The sequence below is a fragment of the Eleutherodactylus coqui genome, chromosome 9 (assembly GCF_035609145.1).
Source record: "Eleutherodactylus coqui strain aEleCoq1 chromosome 9, aEleCoq1.hap1, whole genome shotgun sequence".
In the NCBI taxonomy this organism is placed as follows: domain Eukaryota; kingdom Metazoa; phylum Chordata; class Amphibia; order Anura; family Eleutherodactylidae; genus Eleutherodactylus; species Eleutherodactylus coqui.
This window is the reverse complement of record NC_089845.1, coordinates 4,364,307-4,390,814: the sequence shown is the minus strand read 5'-3', so window position 1 is coordinate 4,390,814 and position 26,508 is coordinate 4,364,307.

The window sequence follows — 26,508 nt, the reverse complement described above, 5'->3', positions numbered from 1 at the left end:
AAACAAGCACTGACCATTGAATTCAATGGAGCCGGCAATACAGCCGGCTCCATTGAAAGCAATGGGCTGTCGGCGATCGCGGGGATGAATTGTCGGGAAGGGCTAAAAAATATATAGACCCTTCCCTGCAATTCATCCAGAAATGTGTAAAAAAAAATATATATACTCACCTTGTCCCGGCAGACGGAGTTCAGCGCGGCTGGCCTGCAGTGGGTGTGAAGGGGGTGTGAGTCAGACATGCCCCTGATTAGCTCAGCGCTGAGCCAATCAGAGGCAGATCTCACTCACACCCATTCATGAATTCATGAATGGGTGAGTGAGTGTTGCCTCTGATTGGCTCAGCGCAGCTCTCAGCTGAATGACAGCAGTTCAGCACAACAGTGCAGGGGACAGCAGGAGAACATGCGGCTGTGCCCCGGCAGCTGAAGGGAGGTGAGTATCTATTTTTTTTGTTTTTTAAATCACTTTTAATTCATTTCCAGGGAATGGCTTATATGTGAAGCCCTTCCCTGAAAAAGAATTCAGGTGTGCCAGCGGACCATTGTCTTCAATGGAGTCGCCGGCAGCAGCAGCGGCTCCATTGAAGAGAATGCCTGCATTTTTATTCTTTTTTACACTAAAACCTTTCTTTTTCAGGTAAGGGCTTATATTTTTAAGCCCTTCCTGAAAATTCATTGTGCGCTTGCCGGCAGCCCATTGCTTTCAAAGGAGCAGGCTGTATTGTTACAGCATGTTACAGCTGTGGCAGAGGAGAACGATCGTTATGCTGACAGTGCGGGGGGTCTCACTCTTGCCACTATTGTGGCTTAATAGTGAGACCTGGGAGCCCGAAATGCAGCCCTGCATGTTGCTCCTCGCCTGCCCTATTCATTTCTGTGTTTTTTACATGACTTTGGTGATTTGCTAAGATTTTCACAAATGAAAACCTTAGCGGAGCACCAGTCATATACAAAAATGCTCGAGTCGCCCATTGACTTCAATGGGGTTCGTCACTCGAAACAAACTCTCGAGCATCACTGAAAGTTCGACTCGAGTAACGAGCACTCGAGCATTTTGGTGCTCGCTCATCTCTAGTCTTGACCTATTTTTTGACATAAACTCTGAAAAAATGAATGGGGAGGGAGTTTAGCTGCATCCGGCGCTCAGAAATGAAGACAGCTGGCTCCATTTAAGCATTAAAAGTCATTCTGAGGATTTCTTAAAAATAATTTTTATTGGGTTTTATAATAAACAGAGAATAAAAGAAAGTTGACATATTTGTGGAGTTAGAATATAATATTTATGTTATGGTACAAAAATTCTCAACATACAATGTTCCTTCTTACAGAAGAAAAGCACATAATTGCCAGCTAATGCAGTGCGTCACTTGAGTCCTAGATATCAACTATGAACCAGAAACTAGAAACATGTGCACCACTTGAAGGATTTTACTTTATGGCAAAAGGGTCTATTAGGGAAAGGAGGGGGGTTTAAGACATGGAGGTATTTGGAAGGGTGGTCTGTGGAGGGATTCGTATGCTAGTTAGTAGAGAATGATTAGTTAGCCAAATGTTCCATTTGCATATGAAGGGATCGAATGGTCCATTTTGGACTGCCAGCATTTTTGCATAGACAAGACTATAGAGGCTACTTCTTTTATGGTAGAAACTTTAGAGTTTTTCCAGGATTTCTGCCGATCGATGGAATTCTGCGCTGCGGCGTATTTTTCATGTGATATGCCCATGTGAATGGATGAGAAACCGCTAATTAATCTCGGGACTCGATCGCAGTTACTCTTCATTGATGCGATTTTTCTTCCCGCGATGCAACTGGCGTAAAATCACATTCTCTGTGTTGATGAGGCCTGCTATAAAAATAATCGTCAGCCCCAAATAATGCATTTAAATAAGAACTTTTTTTTTACCCTGTCCCCCCATGGGATCTATAGCCTTTAAGTAATGCATAATAGAACTTCCTCAGTCTTCCTATTAGTTTCCAAGGAGACAAAGCAAAACCAAAACTAGTACCCAGAAAACTAGAAAGCTGGTCCACAGAACACATCAGAGCACAGGACAGGCCAGCGGATGGAACCAGATGATTAGCACTAGCATATCACTACAGAGCATTCCACTGGGGTCCGCAGACGGTGCAGTTTCCCATGTAATAATCAGGGATTATCTTGTCATAAGGCCATTATTACCTTTGCTATCACATGCAAATCAGATCACTTAATTTCCTACCAGAGATTGCCTGGTTTGCTTGGGGTTTCTAGGATGCTACAGACCCTGCAAATCGCAGAAAATAATGTTATCAACTAAAAAGGAAATCTGCTCAAATCACTTCTGGTCACCGGCTGATGTTTAAATACAATAGAGGGAGAAGAAATGTACCCGGTTATGTAAAGCAAGTTATTATTTTATATGTCAGTATTATTTGTACATAATACGCTCTTCGAATATTTCATTAAATGAGGGCATTTCAGTTATCTGCATACTTCTTAGTTGACCCCTGCCCCTCCCCCAATGCCCATAGTGTTTGTTTACACCTTTGCATCTATTCTTTTTAAATCCTGGACTATTATTCTTAGTTTCTGACCTTTGTATCTTCTGCCTTCTTTGCTCATCTTGCTTATGGTGTGTTAAACAAGGAGAAGTGTTGTGAACCACAATTGTGGGCAGCTTCACAACAGGTTTTCAGGAGCCTTTTTAGCTCTGGTGGCCGAGCTGTCTCCATCTGCTACTGTCTTGTGTGCTTCCCACTGGGAAATCTGGCTAATTTTGCAGTCAATTAGCAGAAGGACTGCTTTTGTTCTCCAAGTGCAAGAGTCCCCTTCCCCCATGGGCTCCTCTTACACCCTGGATACAGCAATCAGATGTTACAATGATTGCAAAAGCATATCATATTGTTTTCTCCAGCTGACCTTTTTGACATTGTTGGGCAAATGCTGTCTTAGGCAATCATCGCCATTTTGCATGAAAAGAATAAGGAGCCCATTCAAAATGTTGCTGAGAGGCAAAATAAACAACTATCGAAATCAGTTTAAGGTGATTTGGGATGATTTTGTGGATAATATAATGCATAAATATATACATATACACGTGTGTGTCTGTAGAGAGTCGCATTTAGTGGCAGATCTCAACCTATTTTATTTATTGCATATAGTTTGCTTCTATTACACGATATGCAACAGTTTTGCAGCAAATAAGATAGAGGGAGCCTCAAAGGTAAAATAATGCCTGGAGAGAAAGCTGGAATTAGATCCAAAGAGAAGAGAGCCTTCCTCTATGCTTTCAAATCTTTTTAGGATATTTGGTTGAGTAAGAGATGCAACATGTTATCATGTGAATAAACCAAAAAATATTGGAATAAAAGAAAAAAAAAGTAGAATATGATTCATGTATCAGCGAAGAAATAGATGAACATGAATGTAATAGATTGTATTGTACATCTCTGCCTAAGAGGGATAAATGTAAGATACCGCGTAACATTGCCGGAATCCTACTACACCATATAGAATCTTCACCTACAGCTGATTCTTGCCATTCCTTTCTTCCAGCCGCACATCTTAAACTACTATTTATACTGTCCTAATTTTAAGTATAGCTCTCATCCTGATTCCAATCTGCATTGCTGAGGTGTGATTACTTCTCTCTCATTCTTGATGGCAAGCAAATTTAGATTTCCTTAACCTTTAATCTCCTCCGCCTCGTGCCCGTGTGTGTGCAGAGTTAATGAATATGCCTTTTCCGAGTGTTAGCAATAAAATATTCACTGGATCAGATCTGGGGTTAACAGATTTCTGAAAATTTTATTGCGTGACAGCCTGTCCTGCATAATTTCTTCAGCTGTCTCATGTTCTAGGGCAAAAATGATCTTATGTGTCACTCTAATAGTCTAGAATTACACTTGTATCACTGTCACCAGCATATGGGTCTGTGTATACCCCTAGGCCCAGCTCTCTCTCTTTCACGGCATTTAAAACGATAACATTTGGCAAAGCCAGTCTTGACAGAAAGCGAATTCTCCTTTTCGCATTTGTGACAAAGAGAGCCACTAGAGGTCTGACACAGAGCAGCCAATCATCACGCTCTTTACTGGATAATGATAGTGGGTTTCACTCATCTTAATAACTGCCTCGGTGCAATGGGAGACTTGAGTGCAAGTCTCCACTTAATTATACAGTCTTCATCTTAAGTGCTTAAATCATGTGAGGGATTCAGCTGTGCAGACGGGATCATAGTTCCTCTCTTTTTCTTCCACTCTGACAAAACATATTGATTTTGTTGGGCAGTCAATTGGGGGCAGTGAGCACCTAAAGGAAAATACTGCAGTATTTCAAGCTTTTTAAGGTGAAAAGGAAGCAAGATCAATAGCAGCTTTAAACTATGAGGAATGCAAGTGCTCCTGGCCGGTAAATAAAAATGTGTACAAAAGTATAAATCTGCACAAAAGTAATAGATTTTCAAAAAGAAGCAATAGAGCTTGTTAGACTAAAATTGTAAGGAGGATAAATAGCTTTTTTGGAAAGAAATACAAACTCTAAAAACCGTATTATTGAAAATTACCCTACGAAGGAACCATTTACCATGGAGATGTGCACTCATGTGTTATATAAGCCATCAGCTACAAAGAGCTCACATGATCGAGGTACCTTTTACCTGGGCCAACGATTGGCTGAACAAAGCTTTCTATGAAAGTTTGCTTCCAATCGCGGTTCAGTGTAAACATACCCAGCAATCGAACGAAAACAAGAAAAGGCCCATCTGTCATTGAGAACGTCTTTTATGTAGATATGTAATAAAGTAATAATCACTAGAACAATAGTTAGTTGGAATCCTTACCGCTAAGTGCCAAATGAACATTAATGTGAATGAGCATCAATAGCCTTCCCATACCAGTCAATGGCCTTCTAGAAGAACCGATAGGGCCCTGATGTAACAATTGGCGCTCATGTATATTTTTCTCTCACAAGGGCCTAGTATTGCTCTCATGGGGACGAACTACTAGTTATCTAAGGCCGGATTCACACGAGCGTAAACACATTTGTGCGCATATTTGTGATGTATTTTAGAGGAATAGGCACTGCATATTTGCGTGTATATCTGCGTATTTTACTGTACTTTTTGCGCGTGCAAGTTGTGCATAATTGCGTGTACAAAAAAAATGCTAGGATGCTCTCAGTCATTGAAATGGCCAATTAGTTTCATGAGTTCAAAGTGTTCTCCTTCCCTGCACAAATGCACAGGAAAATAGAGAATACCGTATTTTTTTATGCAACCAAATTGCATCAAATAGACATATGTGAATGAACTCATTGAAATCATTGGGTTCTATTTTATTCGCATTGTGCGTGCATATTTTATGCGCGCAAATGTGCCCATAAATACATTTGTGTGAATCTGGCTTACGAGTACTTTTAGGAGGAAACAATGTGTAAGAAAAACACCTACTGCCCTGATTGCAATGATGTAGTGACACTTACTTGAGAGGAGCGGGGTATGCTCCCAACATAGACCCCCTCCTGAAGGTCCAGTAGGTGGAAGTGGACAGCCAAATGAAGGTTAATGTTTATCCAGCACAAACATGAGGAACAGAGATCCAAGGCAACATGTTTCAGAGTTCTGACACCTTTTTCAAGCCTAAGTATACTGATTTTAGAGGGCAAATTTATAAGGAGTATACAATACTTTGAACTCCCCCAGACCATGACGTGCAGCACTTCTGGGGTTGGGTGCTCCTCCATGCAATAGGATTGTGCAATAGGAGGTGCATACCTCCTCTACCCGCTCTGCTCCATTTAAACCTACTGGACGCCACCTTCAGGAAAGGGTATATGTTGGGATCATACCCTCCTCCTCTCAAGTAAGTGTCACATAATTGCAATCTTTTACCTCTTTTGAGCGCAGGAGGTGTTTTTCTTACACATTGTTTCCACCTTAAATACCCTCTCCGGAGTTTTGGACCTCTCTGCGGCTCTCCAGTCCTCTATCCAGATGCCTTACCTGGCATAAGAGGGTATACCACAAGCCTACAGAGATTACAGGTGTGACGGCTAGTTCTGCTTTATTTGGATCTAGTCCTTTCTTTCCTCTCAAGTGTCCCCTTTTGCGTTCTGTTGTCTTGAGTGCTGTCCTGCTTACCAATTTTTCCTTAAGGCCTCATTCAGATGAGCAGGTATTTGTGCGTGCACAAAACTGTGAGTCAATGGACGTGCCAAAAAATGCATGAACAAAGCTGTGTTCCATTGCTTTCAATGGGGCCGGCAACCCCTGCAGTGATTTTCGGGGAAGGGCTTTAAATATAAACCCTTACCTGAAAATCGTCCCTAATTGTGTCAAAAATATGTTTATATATACACTCACCTCTAGGCCTCTGTTGGGCCTCAGCACGTCTAGCCGCTTGGCTTCCCTGCACTGTACTGAAGCTCTTTCAGCAGGCGGGGATTTAAAATCCCAGCCTCCGGAAAGGGCTGCGTCTGATTGGTCACAGTGCTCAGCCAAACTTAGGCAGCGCTCAGCTGTCATTCAATGAATGGCTGAGTGCTGTCTGTGATTCGCTGAGCATTCAGCCAATCAGATGCAGCCTTTTCAGGAGGCAGAGATTTTAAATCACTGCCTGCTGAAAGAACTTTATTACAGTGCCAGTGAGCCATGCGGTGGAGAGGTGAGTATATATATTTATATTTTTTTATATTTAAAGCCCTTCCTTGAAAATCATGCAGTGGTTGCCTGCAGCCCATTGCCTTTAATAGGACCTCCGGCAGCAGTGGTGGCCCCATTGAAAGCAATGGGAGAACATTGCGATCCTCTGCCACATCTGTCACAGCTGGGACAGCTGTGACAGGGGATTCTTTACTCCCCTCAAAGAATATTTATGTGCAGCACGGACCTTCCCTGCACGCAGATGTCCTCTCTTTTGCAAGTGCGCGAATTTGCACGCCTGTAAAAGACGGACATTAAACCAATGGTTCTAATAGACGCGTGGTTTTGTGCGCACAAACACACGCTCGTCTGAACGAGGCCTCAGAGTACTTTTACATGAGCTGCAAATGCAGACCGTTGATCTAGTAACCTGTCATCATCACATGACTACTTTCCTGCTATTAATGCTATTTGTCCGGGTCTGCCTCGCTTCATTCTTCTTGGTTGGTTATAAATTCGATATTTGAGTTTCACTGTATAAAGCCATTATATTTCGATATCAGACAGAAATTGTGATCTAGCGCTCCAAAAGAAGTTAACAGTTTGGACATATGGACTTCTTTGAAGATACAAAGAAGCCAAAAAAATGAAGAGGGGTTGATGTGGAATCCTTCTAGTATTAACTCAAGATAATACAATATAAAGAAGCACTTTGCATCAGTACATTAATGCACAAAATACAGTCCAGCTACTAATAGAAAACATAAGCAAGAGATGTGTTCAGTGAATATATTACAAGATGTCTTGCGGAAGTCAAAATAGATAATTGGTAAATGTACTCAATAAGAATTCTCCCCGGCGATCATTAGTCACAATAGGTAGTCTGCTTGGAAACAACTGTTTTCCTTCACTGGTCAAGTGTGGTAGCCTCTGGATCAATAGGGGTTTTCATTACATGGTAAATAACACTTGAGAACTGCAGGAGAGGTCATGAAAATGGTATTTGTAAAAGGACAAACACTTTTATGTTATGTCTATAGAATCTATTAGCATTTCGGGAAATTGCTGAGCATGATTGTCAGGCATATGAGCTGGAAAAATCATTAGAACAATGATTATAAGCCAATAGCAAAGAGCAGCTCCTGCTACGGCTGCGGGGCGTGGGATACCACAGCAGTCAGTATACTATACATCATAGGGCCGGCGTATTTGAACTACGTATTACACGCATGATGTACGTGTGTATAATGCGTGGTACATCACAGCAATTCAAATACATTGATTCTTTGCACTGTTAGGTCTCCTTCACACTGGCGAGAAAATCGCGCAATTTTCTTGTGATGCGAGAGTGAGTGAAAATGCATTATTATGAATCCAATGTTTTTCAGTGGTTTCATTCTCATTTGCGATGTTTTCACTCCTGCAATGCTGCGTGAGAAAAGAATCGCAACATGTCCGTTCTTTTTGTGATATTGTCCTTTGCTTTCAAAGCTCTATTGAAAGCAGTGGGACAACATCATAATCTGTCACAGCCACGGCGGGGATGAATGGAACCCCCACAGGGATGCAAGACTGTTTCCATGTGAAAACGCCTCGCACCCAGGGGTTTTCAGAGGATTGCGAGGGCGATAACGGGCCGTGACTCACTCCCTCGCCAGTGTGCACGAGCCCTTACACCAGCATTTTGTCATTGCGTTAAATACGCACGTTAATATGAATGCGGCATGTTATATTTTACCACAAATTACGCATAATAGAGCGGGTACAAGCGGAATTGCATTGCATATGTGCGGTGTTTATACACAATGGCACCTAAGGCCTCATGTCCACGGGGAAAATCAGGCCCGCTACGGATTCTACATGGAGAATCTGCAGCGGGTCCCTCCTGCCCCGCGGACATGAGCGCTGAAAATAAGAATTTAAAAGAATTTACCCATCCGTAGCGGGCGGGGAAAGTCTTCTCTTCCTCACGGCCGGATCTTCTTTTTCGGCCAGCGGATGAACTCGTCACGCCGGCGGCACGTCGCCGGCACGTCGCCGACGTGCCGTGCGCATGCGTCGGGCACATCCGCCAAGCCGAAGCAAGAAAGATCCGGCCGTGAGGAAGAGAAGACCTTCCCCGCCCGCTCCGGATGAGTAAATTCTTTTAAATTCCTATTTTAGGTCTCCCGCGGATCCGGACGGCTTCCATAGGCTTCAATAGAAGCCTGCGGGAACCATCCCCGAGGGAGACCCGCACGAAAATGGAGCATGGTCCGGATTTTTTCATGCTCCATTTTTTTAAAAATCCCTTTTATTGACCATCCGCGGGTATTTATCTACCCGCGGGTGGTCAATGCATCCCTATGGGGTGCGGATCTGCGGGCAGGAGAAGAGTTAAAATCTGCTGCGGATTTTAATTCTTCTTTTGCCCATGGACATGAGGCCTAAGCCTTTGGCACGGAGCAGAAAATGTAAAAAATTAAACCTGGAAGCCTGTGTATGATAGTGTGTGTGAGATACGTTGACATGCGCAGGCAAAGATCGCTGCCATATGCAGCGAGACACGGATCTGCACCATGGAAGAACGCTGGGTTATGTATGCAGTGTTTTATCACATGCTTGTGTGAGTCCGACCTAAATGTGGCTTTATGCTACTGCATTTATATCCAAGGAAGAAACTGACTTATTAGCCATTTCATTGTAGTAAGGGACAAAAGAGCTGGAAAAATTACCAAATGATAAGATACTGGCAATTATAAGTCCAAGAATCTTAACGAGTCCTATACTATAATGGGAAGGCGCCCATTGGATGGAGTAAAGATGAAATCAATATATTCCCATCTTCTTTTTCACTTTATGCAGGAATATCTGGGTTTGCATGTAAGAACCTTCAGTTTCATCCAACTATCCTCCGCAAACATACTGTGGACACTTGACAAAGCTAGAGTTGAGAAAAAGTGGATTCTAGACATTGCCCCCGGTCAATATCCCAAGCACGGGGACACCCTGTTGTAGTATACTGTAGAACAAACTTGCTAATGACTTTTCCCGCTAGAGTTTCCTTCTTTTATCTGATATGTTTTGTGTTGGTGAGATCAGATGTTCACTTTCATCCTGATGTGGTAGAAAATTAAGCTTATGGAAATCAGTGACCTTACCACTGTGTCTCTATAACAGCCTTGTGGCTGTACCACTCCTCATGGCGTAATACTTGCAGGACCCCGTGTGCTCCTGGCCGGTGCACCGCCTTGTCACAAGATCCTACAGCTGCAGGCAGAAGCAATCAACAGAAAGAATCTCCCACACATTTGTAGCTGGTTTGCAGCCTTGCGGTTCCCCAGGATGCTCTATTGCAGAGCCGGCCGTTGAGTAGGGCCACAGCTTGTCCACGGTTTTAGGAGGGACTCCCTGTGTTAGACGACTTCCTCTCTAACTCCTACTGCACATTGGCCTACAGCTGTCTGTAGCTAACAGCTGGGAGTAAGGGCTTAGAAATCTTAAAACATATATTTTGCATTGAGGACAATGCATTAAGTAGTGAGCAAATCAAAATGTGTAATTCGAAATGCTTCAAAGATTAGAAAAATGTACATGCGGCAGTCTGGTCGTACCTACCAATGCCGTCATTGAAATGCGGAGAATGAAGTATTTAAAAATAACAGAAGAGCAGTAAAACGTCCGCTGTATCCCGGATTGATTTACAATTCATGATTTAAATCAAGCATCATGTTTTCTTGTATACCTGTAATCCTAGCAACAGCAAATCCTCGGCATTACCCTCGCCATTGTTATAGATTCGCAGAACACTCAGGCGCATTCAGGGCCTGTAAATATTCCCTTCAAAACTGCAAGAGACGTACAAATTGCCACTACAAACCCAAAAAAAGCAGTTTAACTCAATTTAGCAACTAAGTCAATGTTTTGCCAAGCCATCAAGCTTCTGCTTCACGAAAATCCCAGAGGCACTTGAATATCTGAGGTGGAAAAAAAAGGTTAAACTGCATATGAAGCTCTGAGAGGAGCTGAAAGGACGTGATGCCCAATTAAACCGTCAGCGCTGCTCTCTCTCATAAACACTTGCTGCGTTATTCCCTCTGGAACACATTTTGAGGCAGTTAAAGAGAGAACCCAGTGAGTAGCTTTATTTCAATAGAGCTATGTTATTCAGTCTCAAGTCCAGCCTGGTTCTTGTGGACAAGGAGTTGCATACTCCCTCTCTATTAATCATCTTCTGCCTTCTAACACCTGGGACTGACTTTAACTCCCACTGTTACTATATTGACAATATTCCCTGTTGATTTCCTCATTTTCTCAGCCCAGACCAGAATGACCTCTTTAAAATTCTTTATAAACGTCAGTAATTGCCACATCAAACTTCAATTCATTACTTTCCCATGGCTCATGTATTTTGATGATATGAAAGTTGACTGCATTTACATGCAAATTGAAGTTTTATATTAATAAGGGCCAGTAAAGGGAGATTGCATGGTAATACTCCATTATGACTTTTAAATACATTTGCCCATGTCTCAACTTGGCATTAGCATGGTCAGACCATGAGGAAATCATGTTGGCCTGATTGCAATTTTGTTTTCCAAATGAAAGTACAATTTCATCAGGTTTCCTTGTCATTTCAAATAATGACTTAAGTTTGCTTTCTAAATTGAAGAATTTCATCAGGTTGGCAAATGTTATGTGGAACAGGTGAGCAGACAGCTGCTCCTACATGCACTGCCTCATTGTGAACTGTAGCTGTAGCCGTCCGGAAAGGTTAGTTTGCCTTACAAAGCAAGACGCCTCTATGCAACAATGGTTGATTAAATTTAGTATATTAAGAAATGTCAAGGTTGAAGAATAAAAAAACAAGCATAAATTATTCAGTTTAAAATATAGGCTTTGGCTTTTCAGACGGTTTTCCATTAGAGGGTCAGCAGAGTACACGTGCGTGTGGAATATATCCTTTCAATCCGATCAAACATGATGCCTCCCTTTCATCAGCTCCCTGCTCAATTGCCCTAAACTGAAATAAAAATAAATACTTTTATAACTATGATTATAATTTGCAGTGGATTCAAAATATATGTCAAGCTATATTAATTTGGGAATTAAATGGGAGCAGTGAAAGAGGTGAAATATATCAGGCTAGTATGTCAGTAACAATACTGAATAATAATACAGGATTAGTAAAGTGCGGTACTGTCTTAGCTAACCAAAGAGATATCATTTTATTGGCTGACAGCCCTTTAACACTATGTAATTTTACCTGCCATACGAGCGCCAATCAATGTGATCGGTGCTTGTCTACCAGCCTATATACAGGCCAACTCTCAGGGGACCAACCATAGAGCGGTCATTGGTCCGCGGCACATCTCCCTGTTTACATGAGGATTTATAAAGCTGACCAGTGAGTATTATTATGCTCACATAAATGAGCCAATCAGGTGAGGGACAAGCTCTCGCTCATTCATTGGCTGATCATTTACACAGTATGATGATCGGTCAAAAAGATGATCAGGTAAACGTTCTTGCCAAATTATTGGACGTTGTAAAAGTCCCTTGACTGAGTACATTACAAATGCAAGCTTTCAAGCCAGCTTAGGCCTCTTCTCAAACATACAATGACTAAGATTGAGCTAGATTTATGGAAATGATGCAGCCTACTTTAGAAAGTTCAACTGCTATTATTGTGGAAGGGAAGATTACTGAAAAATAGCTCAGGAAAGTAATGGATGTTTTTGGCAGGTTCTGTTTCTGGTCTAAGTCTTCCTTAGGGTGAAGTCACATGAACGTATATCGGCTCGGTTTTCACACCAAGCCGATATACGTTGTCCTCGTGTGCAGGGGGAAGGGAGGATGGAAGAGCCGGGAGCAGGAACTGAGCTCCCGTCCCCCTCTCCGCCCCTCTGCACTATTTGTAATGGGAAGAGGTGGGTGGGGGCGGGGCTAAGTTCGGAGAATAAGCCCCGCCCCCATCCCACCTCTCCCCATTGCAAATAGTGCAGAGGGGCGGAGAGGAGGCAGAGAGGGGGGCGGGAGCTCAGTTCCTGCACTTGGCTCTTCCATCCTCCCCCCCCCCCTGCACACGAAGACAACGTATATTGGCTCGGCGTGAAAACTGAGCCGATATACGTTCGTGTGACTTCACCCTTAGTCTTTCCACTGCAAGGATAATTGCATCGCATGACAAAGCGTTAACATTGTCAAATGCAAATATTATAAGGACAAGAATTGTAGTAGTGGGATGTGTTTTATTAGCTAAGTAGATTACTAATACAAGCTTTAGAGGCAGCTTAGGTTTCTCCCTAAAGGTCTCCTTACATGGACCAATGATCGTGCAGATGAACATTTGTATAAATGTTTGTTTTCGATCATTGGCCTGTGTGAACAAGTATGTGATCAGCTGACAAAGGGGCAAATGCTCATTAGTCTGCTTATCGATGCATTGATCATGTGAGCAAAAAAGTGCTGGCTTATCAGCAGTTTATCACCTCGTTTAAATAGGGGATTTACTGCTAACAATGCAAAGTGTAACGGCCCTTAAAATGCAAAGATAATCTTTCAAAGGAATGAAAGATCGAAAGATTTAAAGATCTATTTGCATAATGTGTTAATGGCCATTAGCACTTTACCATCTTCGTTTGCATGCAAAAGGACCTCCAAGAGTTGTTTGCAGAGCCCACTGTGGGTTTAAACACACGCTCAGCTGTGTAAACAGCTGCATGCACATTCCGTTGTTCTCCTGGCGGCTAGTATAAACAGACCCGTGTGGGTAACATCCTGCAGTCTTTTGAAAGTTGAGCGAAATGCATTCAACTGGTATGTATTTGCTCAGTGTTTCAGAGGCTGAACGATGGATTTTAAGTAAACCAAAATGCATTGTTCACATGAAAAGTGTGCAATGCCCGCGTTTATTTGTAACGCTTATTGCTCGTTTTCATCTGTTTGGACGAACTTTGAGCGATAATCGTTGCATGTAAAAGGGCCTTAAGGGAATAATTGACTGTATTCATGATCTTTCATTCTCAAACTAGTGATGATCTGCTATATGTAAATAGCAGTAACAAGCACCAATTGACATGCTTTAATGTCTTATTGTTATAGATGCTGTACTGCTATATGTGCAAAACCAACTTAAGGTATTATGAATTGAGGAAGAAACTTATTCTATCTCGTAATCTATTCTGTATCCATCCTTTTATTTTGACATTTTAAGGCCTATTTACTTTCATGATTATTTCAGCTTCTGTAGTGTCATTTGAAAATGTATCCATGAGCCGATGCTTTTCCATTTAGCACTACTGCATAACAAGTGATGTTTAAAATACTCATATGAATTAGACTGTTCCTTCTTAAATCACCTTTACAATATTGCTATCAAATATTGCTACCTTCAACTAATAATATAGTATGCTTGGACAATGAGTGTGGCATTAATAAGATGTAACTTGTACACATCTTATTCAGGATCAGGAGTAAAACTTTAGCATCATTCAGCAGGTTCGTGACTTAGGAAAGTGTTGAAGATTGCTAACCTGAAGAATGTTATGAGACATCTAAGAGTAGTCTGTAATAGCTCCACTAATAAAGACAGAGGGACCACCAAACAAATTGCTTGAAGACTGAAATAACAATTTACCTTTCTGTTGGCTAAGAATTGGGTAATACATCCCCTTGTCACATCTTAGTTACAGCCAAAGTTCCTAAAGCCCTGATACTTCTGAGACAAAGACAATCCAGAAATGAAATAATTAGGTACAATGATGTAAGTACTGATAAATAGTACAGCATGATAGATGAGACATATTTGCAACAAATAAACCAATTGTGAGTTTGCTTTCTAAAATATCTTCAGTTAGTGCGGAATGATGACAGTAAGGTATGCACTTATTTGATCAACCTACTTAATTCTTGTAGTAGTTAAGTAGCATTAATGGTCCTAAGTGGTGGGGCAAGGGTATGCATGTTAGAGAAAAGAGGAGTTTTAGATTTGAAAGTTTCCTAAAAGGAGGATTGTGAGATAGATGTAAGATATATTTGATGTATTTGTTTATTTGTACTGTTAAAGCCAATCTAGAACTGACCATTTTTCATAAATGTCTGTGAAGTGGGCAGAGCTAGTTTTCAATCTGTGACATTCATACGTACTATTAACCTTACTTCTAGTACATTGAACAGTCCAGAAATATCAGCTTTCACAGCCGTAGAACCCAACAGAATACATGAAGGTTATCCCTTGGAATGTAAAAGGCTTTTTATCCCCGTAATATTGAGGCTTCTCAAAAACCTGGGTGTAGACGTAACACTCCTTCAGGAGACTCACTTCATGGAAAGAGATGTATTTCAAATGTATAACTTCTGCATAGGAGAGGTAGTCAAATCTCCAGCCATCAATAAGAAAAATTGTGTGCTAATAATATTTCACAAAACCCTTTCATACTCCATTAAATGTAAAGAGACTGATGCAGAAGGAAGATTGGCACATGTATTCATTGATTGCACATTAAGAGACCTCAGCATCTATAATATATACAGTCCAAACACAAATAACAGGAAATGTGTTGAGGATTTGCAGACAAAAATACAGATAGGCCCTTGCCAGAGCAAATTAGTTAAAGGAGATTTAAATATATTGGCAAACCCAGAAGAAGAAAGTAAGAAACATGCCCCTTCTAAAGCCGAAATTACAGATAGAGTATTGCCTGATTTTATGATATCTAAAATTAGTTGACAAATGTAGATAATCTAACCTGATAGCAGAAAATATACCCCTTTCTCTTTAAACACATATTGTGGTTACACATAGACTATATGCTCCTAACTTAGTAGCTGATTAGGTGCAACTGAATAGACAGATAGCTCACAACTCATCATATCGGACCATGATATGGTGATCTGGATATTGCGCTGCATGGGCTGTGTGAAACTGGCCTAATGTTGAAAATTTAGATAAGGCTACAGATAACGTCATCACCTCACTCTTTCTCCCTTTCTCCCACAAAGCTGCTTTGGACTATTCTCTAGTGGTTTCAGGGTCTGACAATATAATGGGTCCTAAGGGTCCAGCAGAAGACATCTCCATTTGGAGTCAAATTGAAGCTAGTCAATTTCCACCAAGTTCTGTTTCTTATGTATTGATTCATAAGTAATCTATTTGACCGTATTAATTATAAGTCCTTTGTGTGGAATGATAACAAAGTGTTCATACAATGAAATTAATGATAGACGTGTAATTGTTTCAGATATGTAGAATTGGAGTCTTAAAACCATTTCCTATAGTGGACCTAAGGAACCCTGGTTTAACACTAAGGGATTGTGGGTGGTTTGCTTGGACAGGGAAAAAATATGGAGAACGTTAATTTCCCTATATTGGGATTACTAAAGTGTAAGATACTGGGAGTTCACATTTTAAAGACTCAATGATAAATAGAATGTGCAACTATCTATTAAATCTTTATCATTAATGCATGCAGATAGCATAAAATATCATGTATGGAGTATTCTTTTTCTATGGGCACTATGTGAAAATGTTATAAACTTACACTTGCCTGGTACTACTGTATGTGTAATGGCCACTAATGATGACAATATCCCAATTAACTTGAAGACTTATAGATTTGATTTGCAATATTGAATTTCAAGATTTGCATTAAAAATAAATTTAATGTTTCCAAATTAGTTGAGACTTGTTTGTGTTTAATTATTAACTTTCTAATCTGTCTGTAAAAATATGGGTTGCCCTCACTGTGCCCCTCTATACAATGTCAACCTCACTGTGCCTCCCACAGTGCCAATCACTGTGTACTATCCACACAGCACCATAGTGCATTACAATACAGCAGTAGCAATATTTTGCCTAGACAGGCAAACTCTGCCCCAAAGCAAACACACAATGTTTTCCAGATTAAGCCACAAAGTGCCACCAAATTCCAGTTATAGTGCCTCTAAGAGCCAGACGCAGTGTTGTTGTGAGTATGTGGCCAGCCAAGGCTTCTCATGTGTAAAGTCCTTTTTCTGAACCTGATAAGTGTAAAAACTTTATCCAGAACTCACAAGGATATAGAATATGATAAGTAAGAGAAAGAAAGGAGACTCCCAAAATGGCTCCAACAACCGAACAATAGCCCTCATTTCACATACAAGCAAGATCCTTCTCGAAATTATACAGGAAAGACTGAGATCAGTAGTCGAAGCAGCACTCCCTGATGTGCAGGTAGGATTCCAGCGAGGACCATATTGCCAACCTGCGATGGACCATGGAAAAAGCTTGAGAATACCAAAAGGATATATACAAGTGCTTCATTGATTACATCAGGGCCTTTGACTGCATCAACCATGACAAGCTATGGGGCACCCCACAAGAGCTAGGCATATTGGCACATCTAGTCAAGCTGATAACATTACTTTATACCAATCAAGAAGCCACTGTGAGAACACAGTATGGGGACACAGATTGTTTTGGGATCAGCAAAGGCATCCAACAGGGTTGCATCCTCTCACCCTTCTTGTTTAACCTATATGCGGAAGTAATCATGCAGAAAATGACCTAGACGAATTGGAAATTGGGGTGAAAATAGGTGGAAGCAACATCAACAATCTCCGCTATGCGAATGACACAACTCTGCTTGCAGAAACAGAAGCAGGTCTGAAGCAGCTTCTGTTTCTGCAGAAATAAATGGAGGCAGATACATAAAAGGTCATAGTACAAAGTAAAACCAGGTTCTTCTGCATACTATAAGAAAACACATGACGATCTGTCTCTATATGGTGTCTAAATAAGTTTTGCAAATTTTTACAACGAGAATCTCAAGGAGATAGGAACCACTTGGGGAATCTGCGTTCCAGTAGGGTTTTAACAACAGATAAATACAGACTAAAGACAGAAAGGGGGGGGGGGACGAGGGTTGGGGAGCAGACGGGAGGATGGTGGGGAGAAGGGGTAAGACGTGAGGTTGGCTGAAAAGTGGGGGGGGAAGGGGGGGTGCGCGTCAAGGCTATGTTTAGGGTTCCTGCCCCTATGGGGAAGTAGAGCACGAAGTGTAGACGTTAGTGTAATCGTTATTGGGAATCTTAAAGAGTCAGGGTCAAAGTTAGAGAAGTAGGATCGTCTCCGGGGATAGAGGTCGCAATACCGGTCATGTCAAGCATTAGAGTTAGCCAGAGATAAGTAGGGTTGGTGTGGAACCCTTCTTGGGGGGGGGGGGGGAGAGACTCTCCTGCTAAGTTGTTGGAAGAGTATTCTCCTCTGGGTTATCTGTCATCCCACATCAAGAGGGCACCATCCTCAGATTCCTCCATTGGCCCCACGTCTGTAGGAAGTTATCGTGAGCTCCCCTGGACCAGCTGGTGAGTTCCTCTAAATTGCAGATTGCGTCTACCTTCTCCAGCCATTGAGCCACAGAAGGAGGTTTTTTTTTAAAGCCACAGAAGGGGTATCAAGGCTTTAGTGGCATCTATCAAGAAGGCAGTGAGTCTATTCTTCTTTGGGTGAAACGCTGGAGAGGGTCTCCATAAGAATATCATCTCGGGAGAGAAATGTAGAGTCGGAGCAAGTTTCCTCATGACCTCCTCCACCCCCCTCCAAAAGGGTGCCAACCCCGGGCAGCTCCATCAAATATGGAGATATGATCCTGGCTCTCTCTTGCATCTCCAACACTTCCCATGTGGTGCTAATTTATATGCGTGGAGCCATTGTGGCGTTTTGTACCACCTGACAAGTAACTTGTAGTGGCTTTCTTGTGCTAGGACACATGGGGAGAGGCCGAATGATGTGTTCAGATTTGACTGTATGTCGCTTGAGGAGAGAGTGATGTCTAGCTCTTTTTCCCAGGATATTAGGAAAGATGGTTTAGAAGGGGAAGCTCCTACGATGAATCGTTTCCTTACCGAGGCTAAGTTTAGGGTTGGTTTCCTTTAGTGTTTTCTCAAAATGCGTCAAGGGTCTGGTGGAATGAAATCTTTTAAAGAACTCAGTAAATGTCCTCTCGACAGAAGCCTGCTGTAGGAATAAAAGGTTATGTTGCGGTAATAAAATTGGGAGGATGTCAGTGGGATTTTTATGCGCTAATGCTTGGAGGTCTCCCGGGCTGAATCTCTTCCATACTGACCTAGAGGCAAGATCAAAGGGGATGTTTAAAAGTTTCGGTATGGAGCAAAGTGGAGTGAGAGGGGAGGGGTCAGGGGCCAGCTCCTCCTTCAGGTCAGCCCACGTTTCGCAGGGGCCTCTAATTAGTGGAATCGAAGTCCTTGGATCTACATTTGATTTTTGAAGGGAACCATAGGTCCTCTATAAGCGAGTCATCTACCGCACTCTCTGCCAGGGAGACAAGGAGTTGATCCTTTATTGGATGTACTAAGTTCATCCAGTAGCTTAGATGTGAAGCGCGATATAAGTCCTGGATGTTGGGAAGATCTATGCCGCCCTCCGTTCCCCTCTTAATCATTAAGCTGTAGGCCAGTCTCGGTCTCCTCTGCCTCCAGACAAACCCGGTGAAAGCCCTGCGCATTGCCCCAAAGAAGCTCATTGGGAGGTGGATAGGGAGTATCCTTATTTTGTAGAGCACTATGGGTAGGATGTAGGTTTTTAAAATGTTTTTTCTCCCGAACCAGGATATGCAGGGAATGTCATATGATCTCAGCAGGGTTTTAATCTGTCCTAATAGGGGAGGGAAGTTGGCTGTATATAGGTTGTGTATCTCCTTAGTTATTTTGACTCCTAGGAAGTCTAACCAGGAGTCCGTCCAGGAGAAGGGGGAGCTCTCCTTTAATTGTCTGCTCCGACTCGCTGGGATGGAAACGTTAAGGACCGTCGACTTCGCGTAATTAATTTTAAAGTTGGATATTAGGCCAAAATTGTTAAGGAGCTCTACTAGTTTGGGTAGGCCCCTCTCAGGGTTCGTCACTAGAAAGACTATGTCATCTGCAAAGGCGCGCTGTTTTGAGGGTGTGATTTCCCCAAGTGAGTCCCGTAATCTCTGAATCTCTCCTTACTAGCTGAAGGAGAGGTTCCAGTGCTAGGATGAATAACGTGGGGGAAAGCGGGCAGCCCTGACGGGTTCCATTTTTGATGTCGAAAGGAGCGGATAGGATTTCATTAATTTTCAATCTGGCGTATGGAGTTGAGTACAGGGAGAGGATAGCAGAGACAAAGGCCAGGGGGAAGTTGAGGTAGTCCAGGACATCCTTCATATAAGCCCGGTCAACCCGATCAAACGCCTTTTCTGCGTCTGTGCCCACTAGGGCTAATGGGATATGACATTTTTGGGCTAGGCGTATTGCATGGAGTAGTCTGCGGCAGTTGTCTCTGCCCTCCCCCGCACAAATCCCGTTTGTTCCTTATTGACTAGAAGGGGAGTAAAGTTCTCCATTCTTTTGGCCAGGAGTTTGGCGTATAATTTAATGTCAAAATTGATGAGGGAGATCGGGCGATAGTTGCCACATATCTCCGGATCTTTATCTTGTTTGTGGATTAAAGTTATATGCGCTTCTAAAGCTTGTTTGGGCAGGATGGCCCCTCTCATCAATGCGTTGAAAAGTTCAGTAAGTCTAGGGACTAGAATTGAGCTAAAGGTTTTATAGTATGGGAGGTTTAGGCCGTCCGGGCCTGGGCTCTTGTTATTGGGGCATGAAGCCAGGAGCAGTTCTACTTTTGACTGCGTTACTGGGACTAATAAAGAGTTGGCTTGACTGTCGCTTAGTTTCGGGAGTTGTGCTTGATGTAAGATGGATTCGGTCAGTCTTTTTATATCAGAGCCAGCTGGGGAGGGGTTATCCTGTCTGATATTATAAAGATGGGAGTAAAGATTCTGGAAGGCATTTGCTATCTCAGCCGAGGAGGTCACCAATGAGCCTGTAGGAGTCTTTATAGATTTGATAAAACTTTTTGCACGTGCTTTCTTTATTAGTGCGGACATAAATTTGCTCCCTCTGTTGCCTTGAGCATACACTGCATGTTTAAAGTATAGGTGTTTTTTTTTTATTAAATCTTGATTCCAGGTCTTGTTTGAGGTCCCTCCTCAGCTCTGTCAAGTTGTCCATAATAATTTTGGTTTGGGACAGTTTCGCCTTCAGTTCTAGTTTGGAAATTTTGCTAAGTTTGTCGTCTATAGCTTTTTGTTGGAGTTTTTTGGTTTTGGAGCCTAATGCTATCAGTAAGCCTCTTGTAAAGGCCTTATGGGCCTCCCAGATCACCATAATCTCCGATCGACACTCCATGTTCAGCTGAAAATATTCTTCAATGAGTTTGGAGAAGCGATCTCTTTCCTCACCTGAATCTAATAGTGAGGCATTTAGACGCCATCTCCACTCTTTTGGTTTAGGATGTAATGAGCGTAGATCTAGGTGGATCGGGGCGTGGTCAGAGATAGTCATTGTATCAATTTTGGCTCCCCCAAGTGTGGCAGGAGGTCAGAGGTGACAAAGAGATAGTCCAGCCTTTGATATGACTTATGTACTTGGGAAAAGAAGGTGTAGTCCCTTGTAGAGGGGTTCAGAAGGCGCCATGCATCCACCAAGTTAAGATCCTGGAGGACTCGGGAGAGCCTTCTCAATTTTAACTGGGAGATGTGAGAATGTCCCGCTGAGGAGTCAATCAACGGGTGAAGACTACATCAATGTCCCCACTTAGGATCAAGTGGCCCTCTGCGAAGTGACTCAGAGTTGTCAGTTGCTTGATTAACCAAAGAATTTGGTCTACGTTTGGGGCGTAGAGATTTGCTATGGTCATTTTCGTATTGTTGACTAGCCCTTTTAGATATAGGACTCTACCTTCCTCGTCCCTGTACTGGGAGAGGCAGGAGAAGTTTAGGGATTTGTGAAAGTAGGTTGACACCCCCTTGGAGGATGAGGAGGGATGGGTGCAATGGAAGCCTTGCTCAAAATGTCTACCCGGAAGGGAAAGACATCTTGTTTTTTAAAATGTGTCTCCTGCAAAAGAAGAATATTCGTGCCATACCTTCTGGCCATCAGGGTGATGTTGTGTCTCTTGATGGGGGAATTGAGGCCCCTTACATTAAAGGATATGATCCGTAGGTTGTCCATCGTGAGGAAGACGAATCAAATTCAGTAAGGTGGGTCTATAAGTCAGGTCAGTCTGCTAAAATATAAGAATAGAGTTACAATGTGCCAAGACTTGTATACATAACCAGCGATGACGTTTAGCACTTTAAGAGCGCCTACCCACTTGCGTTGCCGATTTTCGCGTGTGAAAAACGCGGCATTTTTGCGCGTTTTTGCGTGTTTTCCCGCGGCATTTTTGCGCGTTTTTCGCGGTGTTTTTTGCAGCCTCCATTGACAATCATGCGTGCATTAAGAGAAAAATAAGGAGACATATGCAACTGACAGTTCCTATGTGAAAAAACCCCACGAAACGGAAAAAAAAACCCCAGATGGACAAGAACACATTCTATACTAATTGCTCTTGAGAAAAAACGCAAAACATCACAGGAAAAAAAATCGCAAGTGGGTAGGCGCCCTAAATAGATTGGTGGGGGGGAGTAGAGGGGGGGAGAGTATGGGCAGGCAGGGGCTGGGAGACACACAAGGAGAAGAAGGGATAGGCACTTAAGCCCAGACACAAGGATAAAGGGTAAACAAGTAAAGAAAACTTATGCGGAGGAAGTTGGAATGGGCCTCCCAAGATCGGAAAGGGATCCGGGAGACTCCCTCCAAGTGTGTGGGCGAGCGAAGAAAAGTGGCTGCAACAGTGGTGCAGTCACAGATGATAAACCTTGTTCGTGGCCCAACCTGGTAGGCACCGTTTAGGACCTATATGGTGGGGAATATAGTTGACTAAGGTGATTAAGAGTATTAGCATATATTCGGAGAGAGGAGAGTGGAAAAATGTTAACAGAGAGAAGAGAATATTAAACAAGGAGGCAACCTATGAACTTCTATAAAATAAGAGGTTCAATTAGGGGCTCCATGGCGGCCCATTCAGGAGAGACGGCATCTCTTTGTGTCGTCTCCTTTCAGCAGTATAGCTACTGAACTGAGTATGGTGGGGAGATTTGGGCGAGCCACAGAGCTCCTTAAAACTTTATGTGGACAACAAGTCCTTCAGAACTGAGAAGATAGAAGCAGTGAAAGTGACACCCTGTGGGACAGAGTCTGCTTCAGGTGTCGTATCCCGTGGACTCCTCCCGAGCCTTATTCTTTTTTCCTCTAGGGGATTTCGCGTTTGCCACCGGTTGCCATCTTTCTGGGGGGTCGAGACTAGGAAAACATGGGAGGTCTGGGATCGGTAGCCAGCAGGGTAATTCTATGGGTTCCATTTCCAAGATCTGCCAGCAGTTCTGCATCTTCTCTTGAGCGGATGTTCAGCTGTTGCCCTTTGTATGAGATGCCAATGCCGAACGGAAAGAGCCATGCATATTTAATATTTTTTGCCCTTAGAGCATCCAGAAGGGGGCGTAATAGGCGACGTTTCGCTAGCGTGCAGAGTGCAAGATCCTGAAATATTTGTAAGGGGCTATCCGCATAAAGGAGGTCTTTGTGGTTTCTTGCTGCTCTCAGAATCGCCACTGTGTCCGGAAAGTTTAGCAATTTACGCACAATGTCTCTTGGTGGTTCAGATGCGTGGGGGGGGGGGAGGGGCCTCAAGGCCCTATGGATGCGCTCTATAGAAATGATGTCTGCTCTCTCTGCGCCCAGGAAGAGCTTCTGCGGCCCAGGATTCCGGGAGGCCCTTTATGCATATGTTGTTACGCCTATTCCTATTCTCAATGTCCTCCTGCATAATAAGGGCTCTATTGAGGTAAGCATGGTGGTCAGCTAGCACTTTCTCCATGTCTAGTGCATGAGAGGAAATGGATGCGGAAGAGGACTCTAATTCTTCAACCCTTCTGCCTAAGTGTTTCATTTCTTCTTTAATTTCCCCCAGCTCTACCAGCACAGGTTTCATAGTGGATGTCAGGAGGTCTCTCATAAAGGCTTTAGATATGCTCTCACCCTCCTCTTCTTCCGAGCCTGCATACTCCTCTCTGTCCGCTCCAGCTGCTCTGCTGAACTCCTGGGTGGACGCCATCTTGGCTGAATCATGCAGGGACCGAGCGCTCCGTTCTTTCAGGTAGCGCTGCATATCTACTTGTCCCTTGAGTGAACGGGGGGTGCCCTGAAGATCGCTGCCGCTCTCTTTACTGGTCTTCCCCATAGTAAGGCTTCTGTATCGCTGCTAGAGGTCCCGATAGGTGCCGCTGAGACGGAGCTTCACTCTCAGCACTTCATCCCGCTCAGCGGTTAGGCTCCGCCCCGAAGCAGCTGATATTTAAGATTAAAAATAAAAAATAAAAAAATGGACCACTACCTGAATTTAAAGAAGAAGAAAATAATGAAAACGGCAACAAATGGCCAAATTCAAATCAAAATCGACAATGAGGCCATAGAATGCGTGCGAGACTTCATCTTCCTTGGCTCAAAAATTGACCAGGATGGAGAATCTATGCTAGAGATAAAACGTAGGACAGCATTGAGGTGAAGCGCAATGCTAAACATGGAAAAAATTTGGAAAAGTAGTGATATCAACATTACAAGTAAATGCAGGATAGTGCAAACCATCGTGTTCCCCATAGCCATGTATGGATGTAAAAGTTGGGCTGTGAAAAAAGCTGATAAAAGGAGCATTGATGCATTTGAGCTGTGGTGTTCGTGAAAGCTTAATGGAGAGACTAACAAACAGAGGAGTCCTGAATCGTATAAGACCCGATATATCACTGGAGGGCAAGATGACTGGGCTCAGACTCATGTATTTTAGCCAGGTAATGTGGGAAGAGTCGCTAGAAAAATCTATAATGCTTGGACAGATCAGTGGCAAAGAAGACCCGGCCGCCAAACTACACAATGGCTGATACTGTCAGAGCTGATACTGGCATGGATATCATACCACTGAAAGAAGCAGTGTAAAACCAAAAAACATGGAGGGAACTCGTGAATGACTACATGGCTAACAACAATAACAAGAGAAAGATAAACTTGCTTAGAAGGGAGGTCTCATGTCCTCAAGACCCAGTGTTCAGCACACAAGTAGAACTCCTGAAAGATATAATCTGTTGAAAATGAGTTGAGCAGGACTTTTGCTATATTGCTCAATGCTGGTAAATCTTTATCATTGAAACAGTACTGTAGCCAAACTCTTCTACTGTATTTGCATCTTCTATTTTACTGTCAGTACCACTGTCATGTTTTTGTGATTAAAAATGCACAACCCATAGATCATGATGTTGATTGGCCGTGTAGCTCATCTTATTTCTTATGACAAAAATCCACTTAGCATGTACAGTATGTCTTTAACTTTTCAAAGCACTTGGAAGTACATACAGTAAACGGAAAGAGCAAGAATTACACTAAATTCCTTTCTCTTTCTTCCCTTTACCCTTATCTTCTCATTGTTCTTGAGAAATGTACACATTACATCAGACCCAGGTCCCATACAACTTCCAGAGGATAAAACTAGCGCTCTTGCTTTGAGTTCACCAGTTCCTATTTAGTTTTTGAGGATAGCTGTGTGTGCTGAAGTACTTACCACATACTGTTATTTGGGACACCCAGTCTACATAGCTTTGTTTTTTTTAATCAGGATTTCAAGGCATGGGCTTATGGGCTGAATTCCCAGCATTGTTACATGCGTACACATGTAAGTGACCAGGCCCTTTAGTATGCAACTGAGATATGCTGGAATTTGACAGTAAAATCCAAGAGTAAGTTCAAAGGTGTAAGAATAAAAAGTACAACAACAGTAATAATAGTACAAAGTTAGAGAGGATTTAACACCGTCTTAAAGTTCCTTAATATGGCCGGACTATTGGGCATGTTCCTTCGAAAGTTTATTCATGCGACAAACACGCCCACGTAAAAGGGTCCATGATCAGCCGATTAATGAGCGAGCACCTGCATGTCATTGATCATTGATTTTCAGCTTATACCTCTATGTTCACAGGGAGAAGTACAGCTGGTCTATGGGGACGAATGATCGCACTAGCAATCATTCAACCCCATAAGTTAATTCTGTAAAGGAAAATTAAACCAGTGCCGACTGACGTGTGTGTCAGTCAGCGCTTCTTACATTATACCGAGAATTCGGGTAGTCCTTCACTCTGTCAAATATCATTGTTAAAAATAAATAATTTTTGTTTTGTTACAGCTCAAAATAATTTTTGTAGCAAAATTTCTCCAGGAAATCTGCCACATGGGAATATACTCTTACGCCTTCCACAGAAGCTAAAACCTGCAGTTCTGAATGGCAAATTTACCGAGCTGTTTTTTTTTTTAGTTTTTAAAACTGTTCTTTTTGAACTTGATGTTGCTGTATCAAATTATTAATCACCTTCTCTATCAGATACATATGTCACATGCAGCCCTACCCACTTGAAAATATTGACTTAGTTCTAAGATCACAGCTTTCAAAGTGGCCGCTTGGCCTACACACCCCTCACAGATTTGCCCCCTTCCCATTAGCAACATTCCAGATCAGTGTTCCCAAACACCGTTTTCCATTTATTTAGGTGTCTTTATACCTTTGGATCACCCTGTAGATCTGAGCCCTTACAACTGGAAGCACAAACGGGCCCAAATATATTATCATTTTAAAAACTAGCTCATGGAAAAACAGAATAAAAGTAGCAATTCAAATGGTTAGCAATGGCCTTATCTTCATTAATGTAGTTATTATCTCCATTTTTAATTTTTTTAATTCCACTATTTTTCTTTTTTCTGTCCCTAATGTACTTAAAGGAGATGTCCCAAGGCAGCAAGTGGGTCTATACACTTCTGTATGGCCATAATAATGCACTTTGTAATGTACATTGTGCATTAATTATGAGCCATACAGAAGTTATAAGAAGTTTTATACTTACCTGCTCCGTTGCTAGCGTCCTCGTCTCCATGGAGCCGACTAATTTTTGGCCTCCGATGGCCA